Below are 13934 nucleotides of genomic sequence, written 5' to 3'. Positions count from 1 at the left end.
AAATCTTTCCCAGCACACAATGAGCCAAATGTTTACGTGTCCTATGTGGGGGACGCAATATCACTATTGCTTGCAATCGCAGATGACGGTCCCTGCAACACCTCACAGATCAGGTCAATCGAGCACAGATGATCTACTGTATTGCCCACAGCCGATACTGGGGAAGCCTGTATGACATCCAAGGCCTGAGTGCTTGGGGAGGAGCCAGTCTCCATTTCAATAGGAGCTGAAGCATCCTGTGGTGGCTCTAAGAATGCAGATATCGACATGGGAATATGCTGAGGACACAGCAGTAAATGGGCCATTATCGGGTCCAGTAAAGCATCACCGTCCGATGGCGCAACCGATGGAAGTGTTAGACAGAGCAACACTTGTCCGCAGAATAGGCATCAGAGGACAGGCAAAACACAGTCAATCTAGACTGGTCAAAACCATAGGAACCAAGTCTCGCTTAGTTCTGAAATGCGAGGTGTGCCCAGATGGAGTACCATGCAATCACACTATTGGCACTCTAGGATCTTATTTTCCATCCCCTTGGTGACTGGGACGTTCATTGCGTAGAAGAAAACTTACACTCAGGATTCCTGCTATTAGTAACAGGATCAGCGGAAGTCCTCCAAAAATGGTTCCGAATACGGAGTGTATGAAGTTTGGAATCACTCCCAAGACTGTCTGAAAGGTGCTTAACAGTCCAGAACCTATGGTCTTAAATAGGTGTACTATACCCTTAGTATCAGACATATTACAGATACGTTGTACCATTTCTGTGAAAAGGAAAGGGCAGTTTGTTTGTGCTTCTGCCTGTATCTCAGCTGAGGATCTTGCAGCCTGAAGATCAAAAGTCTCTAAGGCGGAGGTTAAGGGCACGGTTTTCTGTAAAAGCATGGCTTTCATTCAGCCCAGAAACATTCAACGAAGGCTATAACGGCACCTCCCTGACTGTGTGGGTTGGTGGAAACAATACTTGCATACAACAAGTAACTCTGGAGCCTACAGTGACAAGATATGCGATGCACGTTAGCATCCCACCACAACCTTGATCATTCAGCATCAAGTAACTCCCATTTGAGAGCAACTTGAACGCTGGATTAATCACAGCAGCTGGGGACCCTTTCAAATGGCAGGACAACCTTGCAACTGAACCATTACAGGCCCCGTGAAACCTGATATCCTGGCATATGATAGATCCACTTCATGAGTTCTCGCAGTTTGTACTGCTTAGAAATGCTTCCATGTCCCCACTCCTGCATCGAAATCTGTGTGGCAATTCCCAAGATTCCTTGATGAATTCCTGACCCATCACCTCATATCTGCCTGACTGTTGTTGTTATAGTCAACATTGAGACTGAAAAGTTATGACCAGTAATGTTATATGGCCATAAATTAATCATTCATTGGATGGTGACTCTGCCACCGTGAAAGGTAATTGGTCCATGTTTTCAATACGCAGCATTGCATATTTTGCTCCTCTTTGTGCCATTGTTATTTGCTTCTTAGTAAAATTGAATGCAGAGAACAAGGACGTACTGTTGAATACTCGCCAAGGCACATAACCGGAACACAATTATTCTAGCATCCAGCTTAGCAACAAAATAGAATTGTAATTGAGACTGGTTGTGCTGTAGTACGGACACATCATGTTCTAGTATATCAATAGCAGATGATACAATGTTGCCCAGTGAACAAATCCTGGATGTTAATGTAGTCATTCCATTATCAACTACTGCTAAGGCTTTTTCTAGGTTAACTCTATCAATTTCGCGAAGTCTCTCCGCAGCTTCCTGGAGAGAGATTTTCCAAGTTTCATTGTAAACAACGTATAAGAAATGTTTCTGACGTGGCTTTTTGGGGCCCATTAAGAATTCCCTTAAATTCATGTCATCTGATAGTAAGGATAAGTGTTGTTTCACCTGGGATAGTGTCAAGATTTTTAGCCAATCGAGGCATAAATTCCCAACACTGTAGGATGTCACCAACCCCAGATGTTCTCATTGAACATAGCCTGTACCTGACAGGTACAGGCTTTCTGTATGATGGCCCAAATTCTTTCTTGCACATTGCTTTATAGTGCCCGAAATTCATTGAGAGCCTGTAAAACAGCCAAACATTTATTGATGTCAAATGGTTTTTCATCCACCACTGTGCTTTCATAGTCGAGACCAGGTATCCACATTCTCATCCCAAATAGGACTTCGTAAGGAGTGACACTTGCTGGGTAACTTCTTGGCATATTGTTGAGCGCCCTCTGGACCCCATATAAGTGATTGACCCAATTACCCCCCCAAACCTAATACTCTTGATGTTAAAAACTGCTTTAAGTCTCTGTTTTTCCTCTCCACGACTGATTTCCCTCAGGATGGTACGGAGAGGAGTACCGCAATGCAACAACCAAACTCCCAAGGCTTCATTGTAAGCCCTAGAGCTAAACGCGGGGCAGTGGTCACAATGTAATGTGCCAATGCATATGTCCTGATAAAGACTAGCAAATGTTTTATAACAGGACGAGCATCAGACAAGCGTTGAGGCCAAACCCACTGGAATCTAGAGCATGAATCCACTGCCACCAAGGTATACTTGTAGGCCCAATCTGATTTTAGGGGCCATTAGTGGTCCAAATAGACACAAGAGAGTGTTCTGTCTGATATAAGTAATGGTGTCTGCGCTGGACGTGCCACAGTGGAACACTTTTTCAGCTGACAGATGTCGCATTTTAATACAAAATTCTTTGTTTTTCTTAGTTAATCCTGGCCACCAAAAACGTTGCTTCAGCAATTAAAACGCCATTGTAATTCTTGCGTGGGAAGAACTTAGACCCTCGTGTGCAGCTAGAATAAAACCTAATCTGTGATCCATGCGGCTTCATCAGCCAATGAATTTCCTTCAAGCTGAACGCCATCACGTTGATGACTCAGTGTGTGTAACACGTAAGCTCTCAGTAGTTCATTTTTACCACACAGCTACCTATTCCCATATCAATTTATGCTTAATTGTGCAACCTTTTGAGTCTTTAAACCCATAATGACTCCATTATGAATTTATTCATTATATGACAGGACACAGTAAAACAAATCGCACATAATCAGTGTGGGTAATTCTCGAGCCGTATTTATTAGTGGCAGTAATAGGGCTTTTAATTCTGCCAGCTGCGCTGTGCAGACTCCTAGAGAAGTTGTCTTCGTACCATTAGTATGTAACTTGCCTTCCTGCATACGACCCTTCACAATGGCACACCCGGCGCTTTATTGTTGTTTATTTCCTGTGGCCGGCTGAGCAGATCTGTCAGTATAAATAGTATATTCATACTGACCTATAGGCATTATTTCATTTGGGAAAGGATATTCTTGTTGGTATCGCAGAAATGCTTGCTTTTTAAGTGTAGAGTCAAATTTGTAATCTACATCTGTTGCAGTGAGCGAATTAGCCCATTGTATCCATCTTGGATGTAAAGGTTTAGCACTAGGAATTCTTCATTTGTGACAGCCTCTAAGGCTGGCATCAGAGTTACAATTATTTGTTTCTCCTGAGCCAGTGCACTTGCTCTCACTACAGCAATCTTTAATGCTGTCAGAATTTTTCTGTGGAAGCAAAACACATTTCCGCATTTGTGCACAAGTGTGATTTATGTGCTATATGCACTATCTCGTCTTCATTGAAGGTTAGGTAAGTACATCCGGATTGACCCACTATATCACGGATCACCAAATTTGTGGTGTTTACATGTGTGTAGGTGTTTTGAAGCCATCATGTCAGCTTGTAAGGAACGAAGGATATCTGTGTGTTACTGTGTCAAATGCCTTACTGAAAAATCAGTTCTTATAAGGTCATAAAAAGGTTTCACTTTTACTGCGTAACCTAAAATGTAAGTTCTGCCAAAAATTCAAGACTCCCAACGTGGATTGTAAGTTTTTCAATGATTTAGGAGGTTGGAGGAGTGCACACTTTTCAAAAAAGTTAGCTTCCAGGCTTTTCCCTTCACTTGAAAGCTCATATCCCAAAAATAGGACATTGAGTGGGCTATTTAAAATTTTTGGAAATTGAATTTGTAGCTCTCAGAGGCGAATACCAAAATTATGTTGCGTAAACCTAGTCAAATGATCCATTAAACCATCATCCGTCAGATAAATATCATCTACATAGGACAATGCTCTGTTACCCTTGCTGAGAACAACCAAACACTATTCTTATACCCTTGTGGGAGTTGACAGAATTGATGCTGATAACTGAGCGGTGAGAATGCTGTCAAATATCTGCTTTAAGGCACTCTATTTTGGATGTACGTTGTTACAACGCATGCTTTTACCACGCATGCTGTTACAACGCAAGTTTTACAACGCAAGCCTTTACAACGCATTGCTTTGGGGGGTGCTGGATAGAGAATAGTTTAATTTACTATTCCACCTCCAGTCCCCGTGGATAGTAGCAAAGGTGTTGGATAGTAAATTAAAACGATTCCCATCCTTAAGCGCGACCCAGTGCAATGCGTTGTAATGGTTTTCGTTGTAAAACCTGCGTTGTAAAAGCACTGCGTGGTAAAAGTTGCGTGGTAAAGGATGTTTCCCTCTATTTTAGCAGAAAAATGAAGTTGAGATATCTAATATTGTTTTGTATTTTTTCCGCACAATGTTATTCATTAATTCGGCACTATGTGCATTCTGTACTGCAAATGTTTTAGTGCATGTGTTCAGATGTCTGTAGTCTAAAAGTAGACAGTATGAATTATCAGGTTTAATTACAGGAAACAAAGGATTATTCATTGAAGAGATGCAAGTTTCAATTACACCCTGGTATTCAAGATATAAGATCTCCCTGGCTTGGTTTTTCACATCGTGTTTAATAGGGAATTGTCTCTGTGGATTTGGAGTAGTTTTTACTGGGTTTTCATGGTGAGGTGTCTCAGCATCCCAGCCTACATGGTTGCGATATAATGCTGGAGCAAGTGCTATCACTCACTCTTGTGCGTTTGAATGTTTTAAGTATACTGGAACAAGGTCAGAAAAACCCGGTAAAATTACTGTCTCTCATTTTGGGCACTCCATAACTATTTCAGGCGTCCAATCTTTTTCAGCCAAAAGGATGTTATATCCATAAGTCAGGTTCTCCCAAAAGAGACCTTTAATTTTCTGGGTTTTACCCCTTTCCATTTGGAGTGTTATTTCATGTAACTTATGCGGGACACTTACCCTCATTTATGGTGTCTCCACCTTGATTTGTTTATTCAACTTTGCTGTCACCAGAAATTCCATCAGGTTCAGGCGAGTTAGTGTTACTTCTGCTGCGCTGTCTAACACCGTCAGAGCCCATTCCACGTTCAGAAGTTGAGTCCTGCTGCCTTCTTCTTTTTAGATTGAGGTGTTGATTTTTGTGTCTCTTCTTTTTTGGAAGTGTAGTCTGAAGCATGTTGCGAGTCTCTGGACCTTGTACGCTCTTCTTGTCTGTGTTCTGACCGTCCTTCCCTCTCTGAGTTTTTTGATGAATTTTGAAAGGAGCGAGAGGAAAGTGTAGCAGTATCCTGATACCTCCCAGGATTTTTATGTTATCTCTATTCCTACGGTTGTACTTCCTTTCGGACGGCTCCTGTCTAGGAGACCCACCCCTGGATTGTGACCTATTTTCTTTATTGTTTTGTTTTTTATTATCGCATTTCTTCTTGGAAGAATCAGGTGCTTGCTTGCTGTTTACTTTTTCAGGACAACTCATGAGTTGAGGTTTTGTGCTCTATCTCCCAAACTATCTCTACTTAATTTGCGTAGGTATCTTCGATAATTTTAGGTAATTCACGTTCCTGTTGTAAAGGAGTGAAAACCCTAAGGCGTTGGCGAATTACCACTGCTGCTGCCTCCCCTTTTATGTTTGCTAATATAATATTTAATACCTAAGCAAAATTTCCTAACAATTTCATCCCTAAGTTCAGAGCAGGTTCAGTTCCATACTCATTCTGTATTTGTCTTTATACATCTGGTATTACCCCTATTGAAAGGATATATGGCAGCGAAAACGGTATCCCAAGAGGTACAGTCCTCTATCTGAGGAGCTATCCCCATAGGAAGCAGATTGTTAGCATCCTTTGCTTTTCTTACGGATTGTGTGTGGAAACACTGCCACTAACTGTGTTGTTTTTTGAGCTATCCAGAATAGTATTTGCTCACATCTAGTGAACATTTTACCCATAACTGCGTATAGCGTTGGTAGTGTTATTTTAGTTGTAGATTTCTGAATTTGTCCTGTATCTATTTTTTGTTACAACAACAAATTATGCCATGAACATAAAGGTTGACACATGTCCAACCCAGAAGACCAGTTCTGGATGGTGCAAGTTTTGCACAAGGTGTATGATGAGTTTTGTGTCTTTGTGGTAAATGATACCACTATATGTCTGATCACTACCAAAGGACTGTTTTGAGCAGACACGTGCCTGCCTAAAAAAAAGAATTTGACATGAGTTGGTTTGATGTTAAGAGGGACAGTGGTATCAAACAGGCCTCAATTTCAAATTGTATCAGGTATGATGGTCTGTCGCAATTGTAAAAGATGCTATGTTAGCCCTATGACAGGTGGCATCGCATTAAACGCACTTATGATACAGTGGATGTTTCAAATGTCACTTTGATGATTTGGTGTTTTGAACAAACTATAGTGAGCATATGAGTCAAAATGACTAGGAAAATGAGAAGAAATAGCTACATTTAAAATATATATATATATTTTAAATATGTTTTTAAAACGTGTACATTTTAACTTTATGTTAAAAGTCACATATATGCATGATGTCTTCTTCATTCACTAATGTGCATGAAAGGCAGTCTGTTTTTGCAAAAAGATTTTAATAGGCATACTTTTTTGTAAAAAAACTGACAGGAATGTGAACACGTTGGTGACAGAGTACCACATACCCAAAAAACATAATTTTTAGGTCCTTTGCTATGTGCAATAACTCAATAACTCAAGGATTGATGTCCAGACTGATTCCAGACACCCCTACTGGGCATGTTAGTCTGTGTACCAGCTAGCTCACACTGCTACTTCAAAACCCCTCTTACCAAGGAGAGAATAATTTTTGGTAACTATCGAACATGACAACCCTAATCCCTCAGGATCATGGAAACAGTGCGATACTTTTCGCTTAGTCGCTCGTGCTCACTTCATCTCAGAGAGGTACACAGAATAAATTATGGGGATGTTTTTCAATAAACATTTATTGAACCAGCGTCATTCTAGTGTAAAATAGGTGTGCTTAAACAACCAATTGACAGAAACAGCTAGAAATGATTAGAAGCACCAACAGAATAAAAGGATGGTAGATTTTTACCATCATGCTAAAAAAATGAATACAGGCAAGTATTAAAAATACAGGACAGTAAAACGCGTACTCCTACGATGCAACCCTAACTAGATGTACCTAAGTGTACCTAGCATGTATGTAGGTGTAAAGCCAAGAATCCCTCTAGGATATAGTCAACCCCATTGCCTGAAGTGAAAGACTGTGGGACCCTGAATTGGTCTCAAGATGGACAACGCGCAAGGGATGTCAGACCACTGCGAGCTGGAGTGTCTGCGTGCAGGAACCTTAGCGACTCGTGTCGGTGTATCAGCATGGAAGTGCTTTTCTCCTCTGACTACATAAGCAAGATATGGTGTTTATACCAAAGTGGTACCCTCAGGGGTTCTACCTTGCTCTGTCATATTGAACCTAGGATGATGGAAGGAATGTCCCTTGTACATAGTTATTATGCAAGAGATGGTAGTCCTGCGGAGTTTCCAAGAATCCTCATGCTTAATGGATGAGGCAAGGTTTCAGGGAAAAAACTACGTGCTGTAAGCAGTACAGTGACTTGGTAAAAGGTCAGTCCATAGAACCGTTATGTAGTGTAATGGTAGGGGAGAATATAGGTGAAAGGTTAGGTGACTACCTGAGCCTATATTGGAGTACCTATATGGAACATAACAGGAGAATGTACTGTAGATTCTATTGCCTCATAGAGCAAACTATAAAATGAGTCCTGGTTTGAGTGTGTACTGGGGTCATATCCTTGGAAAAGCATACTATGCATCTGCAAAATCATTCTAATTGTTATGGATCCATGACTTGGAATTGTGTACTGCAATAAAATGTGATGGCATAGCAATAGCACAGTTTTACAGCTTTGGTTTCATCGCTAGCTCTTCTTTCTCATTCTTTACCCACCCAACCAGTTGCAGTTTGCTCACATACTCTGTTGCATCCTGCTTTCATTGTGGGGCATGTGATTATTCAGTCTGTATTGGCTGACAATCTTCTTAGAGATGTCACTTAGTTATTGATTGATTCACCTAGAATATAGTTCATCTTGATGAAAGTGTTCTTAGGTATTATTTCAAGACTTGGTACTGAAGAATATGTCTTGCAAAGTTAATAGAGTAGCGGGTTGACAATGAAAGCTTACGAAACTGAAAGCAGGTTGTGGTCAGTCTCATCTGTGATGCATAATGAGACTGATAGTATTCTAGTATTATCACCCTCAAGCTCCTTGAACAACTCCTACCTTTTTTCATTCGGCAAGATATGTCACTTTCAAACAAAGCTTTGAAAATGTCCTGTACACATGTGCCTCACAGGGTGGAAAACATGTTGGATTGCAGCCCTTCGCTTTATATATGCGAGGATACTATGAGCTATGTATGCACAAGATCAAGAAATGCGTCTAATAAATAATACTTCCTACTGAAAGGGATTAGCTTATCTATGTACATGATGTTATAAAGTTACATCTCTGATAATTGGTGCTAGGCCCTTAACATGTTATGCATATTCCACCTACTCTGGGGATAAATACCATTTCAGCTTTAACAAGTCATGCATACTCAAGAACCCTTCTTTTAAATCCACCTCCCAGGTATTTTTAAGCAGCAATAGGGACAGTATCAAACAATTCAGCCTTTAGATTTAGTTCTGCACTTGTTAAAATCTAGCACTCAAAGTCATTATTTCATTTAGGCAGGTTACAAGGTGTTTGAACATCTTTCTTCCTTCAGGAAATGTGACCATTTGATCTTAATATAACCACCAATTAAATTGTTTTCATGTGTATTTGAAAGTGAGGCACTTGTTGATGTCCTGTGTGAGTGACACATTCCATTTCTTTCATAGGATGTGATTTAATTGTCTATAATAGGGAGACTGATTTAGCATGGCTGTGGGTATATAGAATACACAATGGAAAAGTCCAGTAAGGGGCTATTGATTCTGACATGAGCCTGTGATGTGAACATGTATATCAAATTAAGACTAGGCAAGCTCTTGTCATATCCGACTTAACTATAAAGTGGTGACCAATAACCCGACAGGAAACCTGTGGTCAACATCTCCCAAATAAGAGACCGGAAGTAGGCGATGATTAGGGAAGGAAGTGACACTTGGGGGAATGGTTCAGAAGGGACAACAAGATGATGCACACATTTGTAGTGAAATTAACGGTTGCAAACCTGCTAAGCATTCTCAAGTTGCACAGAATTAAAAAGGCCTATAGCCTTAACCTGGTTAACACTGAATAATACTGGCTAGAATGCCAAGTTCAACTCAATATTACATTTTGTAATGTTTGAAAGTACAATCCATTCAAAGCCATATAATACCGTCCAACAAAAGGATCATTCAGGCATATGCATCAACGAAAATACCTCCCGGTTAAACACCGAATCGGTAAAACAGGCCGATACCGAACGCAAAACCATAAAACGCAATGCATCAAACAAAAAATCAGAAAAAAATAAAGAACCGCTAAAATCCTCCGCGGTAAATTACCGATTCGTTAAACAGACATTCGGAAATACCGAACCCCAAAGCATACTTCGGAAATACCGAATAGGCAATAACGAATCGAAATGGAATGCATGAACAGTCGCTAATACCGGAAATCCCTAAAATCGCTATTTAGCATGAGCAAAATAAGGGGAATCACAATCAGGAGGTAAAGTTAACAGAAGGACAGAAAAAAAAAAAAACCCATCAGCAGGTGCTGACAATCAGTAACCCTTCATAAATGCCCTGGGAAACCCCACATGTACACCAAAATGGCTGCCCTCTACGTGCTTACTAGGAGGTGGAGGATCAACGCCCAGGCCCAGCGCAGGAGGATGATACAGGACAGGATCTTCAGGGTGCGCATCACTTTGCTGGGGCAGACCGAGGAACAGGCGTACGCCAAGTATAGACTCAACCGTGCCATGATAATGGACCTAATAGCAGACCTGGCACCATTACTGCAGCACGAGACCCATCGGACCATCGCCATACCAGCCCATGTGCAGGTCCTATGCTGCCTGCACCTGCTTGCATCTGGAAGCTTCCAGGGGGTAATAGCTGAGACAGGAGGCGTGTCGCAAAGTGCTTTATCACGCTTCTTCCACCGGTTCCTAGAGGCCATGCTGACATTTATTAATCGCCACATCACCTTCCCCAGAACCCCCCAGCAGCTTACCCGCACCAAAAGGGAATTCTACCAGGTGGCACAATTCCCCCATGTCATAGGGTGTGTTGACTGCACGCATGTCCCCATCTGTCCTCCATCAGCCACCGAATACATTTTCCGCAACCGGAAATCATATCATTCTATTAATGTGCAGGTGGTGTGCAATGCCAAGTTCATCATTACGGACCTTGTAGCCCAATTCCCCGGGAGCACACACGAAGCCTACATTTTCCGTCACTGTGGCCTCCACAGGCGCCTGATCAACGGTGAATTCTGAGAGGGACACCTACTAGGTACATATAGCTGCATCATCGTACTCCCCATCCACTCCATCCCCACATGTATAATTTCATTCATGCTGATTACCATTCTCTCCCCATCCTGCAGGTGACAGCGCATACGCATTGCGTGAATATCTCCTCACTCCCTATCTCAACCCAGCTACCCCGCAAGAGCAGCGCTACAACAGAGCACACATCAGCACAAGGAATGTGGTTGAGCGAACATTCGGCATCCTCAAGAGCCGCTTCCGAATACTGCACAAGACTGGAGGTGCCTTGCAGTATGACCCAGTGACCTGCTGCCAGATCATTGCTGTGTGTGCCATCCTGCACAACATCGCCACGCGCAGGGGGATATACATAGAGGTGGAGGGAGAGGATGAACTACGTGCCCAGCAACCCCCCCCCACAACACCGACAGGCACATGTGCCCAACACAGCTGAAGGGCAAAGGAGGCGGACATACATCACACGGAATCATTTCTGAGACAGGTAAGAGAGTGACTTGACAACAGGAACAGATTTGCAAGGGTTTAATGGGCATGGACACCTGACTGGTGCAGAAATACGTAACACAAACATGCTGCTGCTGCAGTTAAATTAAAACTATAAATGTCCCTTCTCAGAACAGGTGACGCGTGCGGCACTTTGGTCTGGCCATGGTTACCTCACCAAGGACAGTGTGACTTTGCCACATGTTCACTTCCGTTTGCCGCGTACCCCCAGTCTCTTGTCCTGTGACTCCTCGGGTTCTACACGATGGGAGTCAGTGGCAGTTGCATTGCGGCCACTGCGCCTCCTCACGCTGGTGTCCGGCAGGGAGACGCTGCTGACACTGGAGGCTGCCTCACTCCCCTCTTACGCTCCCAGACTGCTGACACTGGCTGACCCTGGCTGCAGTTGCTCCACTGCAGTGGTCACCCTCTCAAGGGCCTTTGCCACATCCCCACAATAATGACCTAGCTCCACTTGCAGGGACACGGACCTGCGGGACAGCACAGCCGTGCTGTTGCACAGCTTATTGATGGCCTTGTTAGTAGTATTCACTGCCAGCATGATCTGCCTGTGACGCCGGCGCTCACTCTGTTGGCCTGCGACTATGGCACGTGTCAGTTCTTGCAGGCAAAGCTTGATATCTTTGTTGCCGGCAGATACGGCAGTGGTGTGCTCACGCACAGCGTCAGTCATGTTGCCAAGTTTGTTGCAAAGTTTTGTCATGGTGAGTTTCATGGCACCCATGTGTCTCCCCTGCAGGCGCTGGACACGCAGCATCCGGGTCTCCACAACTCCGTACCCTTCGGACAGATCGACCGGTCTTGCAGCAGCCCGACCCGGGGGCACAACCCTCTGCCTGATGCGCTGTCGGCCTGCAGTTTGGCTGGTTGGAGTGACGACAGCCTGGCGTGGAACATTTGGGTGTGATGAACATTGATCTGACTCCATCACGGACAGGGCGGCAACATCTGCTCTGCGGCTCTGCGGAGTGGCCCGCACTGGTGGTGGTGGTGGTGGTGGTGGTGGTGGTGATGTCTTGGACCGCGAGGATGGTGGTGGTGGTGGTGCTGGCTTGGACCGCGAGGACGGTGGAGGTGTTGTCCGCCGTGGTGGTGAAGGGGAGGACATGACTTCAGCTCCCTGTGAGCACTGCGCATCTGACAACTCTGGCGTCTCCGAGATGACAAGGCGGCCACTGTCGTCAGAATCGATGGGGGATGCATCTGTGTGTGAAACAGTGCATAGTTATTATCATGGTATAGTATGTGACAATAGCTGTGGCATCTCACAATAAATTACTTTTTTGTGACTGACCTTTGACCCTTGGCTGCTGTATTCATCTCTGGGCTCAGGCATGCACCCATTCATGTATTGACTACATCTCCCATGGTGCAACACAGTGGTGAGGGTGTGTGTCTAGGGCAACGCTACATGTGCACTGGGTCTGGCATGGGGGATTGGGCAGGGACTTAGTACACACTGCATCGTTACGCTGCCATGCTTCTTACCTTGTCCTCCTTCCGCAGCACCTGAGGTGTCCAGACTTGTGACCCCCACAACAGCTTCCGGTTCTATGGTGGCCTCCACTAGATCCTCCAGGGCTGTGTTAGGCGTCACATTGGATGTGCCCCCTCCTGTGCCAGCAGCATCCTTGACCCTCTGCGCTATCCTCTCCTTGGCCCTCTTACGCAGGTCGTACCAGCGTTTTTTTAGGTCGTCGATGCTGCGGTGGGTGACTCCGCAGGCATTCACCTTGTCCTTGATGCGCAGCCACATCTTTCTTTTTTCAGCCTCTGGCACCTTCAGCGACAACTTTCCAAAGAGTCGGTCATGGTTGCTGGTCACACTCTCTATTAAGATTTCCAGCTCCTTATCTGAAAACTTCCGTTTTCGCTTTCGGGGTGTGTCCTTTCCATGCTGGGGGGCCTCCTTCTCCATCTTGTCCTGCTTGCCTTTTCCTGGTTGCTACTGGTTCTGTCAGGGTCCTCAGCTCCTGTGCTCTGCCTCCTCCTCTGTGCTACTCCGAACACTGAATGCAGCGTGGCTGTCCTACTTCCTGGTTGTGATGTCATCGGCCTGCTTCCAAAGCGTCGCGTAAATTTCCCGTTTTCGTTAATATCGAATCCGCTAATACCGGATTCACTAATACCGATTCGGTATTACCGATTTTGGTTTTTGCTACTCTCGCTGGCGTATAATCGTTATTTAATAGCGATTATTAACGACTCGGTAATTTTTAACGATTAGTTTGATGCATCGCGGTTTGCATGTTCATAATAGCGAGTCGTTATTTTTCGGTATTACCAACAGGTATTACCGACTGTTGATGCATATGCCCGTATGTTCCTTTATCACACATCTTCAATAATGTGTCTGATTTCTTCAATAGAATCTAGTGCCGCAAATGACCAAATACATTTTGGGTATAGAAAGCCCTTTGTCAGTGGTAATTAGAAGCAAACCAATAAACCATCTGTTTAGATATGCAATATAGTGGGACCCAGAACACAGCACCACTTGAACCTATGCAAATAATATGAAAAAGCATGCAAAAGTGCCAAATTTGGCTAAGCATGTTCTCAGTATCTCCATTCAACCACATCTTGCAAAGAACATTACGTGATTTCAAACTAAGTTCATTTTATGTGATAAACTCTGAAGTATACCAAACCATGGGCTCTAGTATACATAATTATGAAGAATTGAGTTCATT

This window comes from Lissotriton helveticus, chromosome 2_1 (assembly GCF_964261635.1).
Source record: "Lissotriton helveticus chromosome 2_1, aLisHel1.1, whole genome shotgun sequence".
NCBI classification, from domain to species: domain Eukaryota; kingdom Metazoa; phylum Chordata; class Amphibia; order Caudata; family Salamandridae; genus Lissotriton; species Lissotriton helveticus.
The sequence above is the reverse complement of the archived record's forward strand: the minus strand, read 5'-3'. Positions refer to the sequence as shown.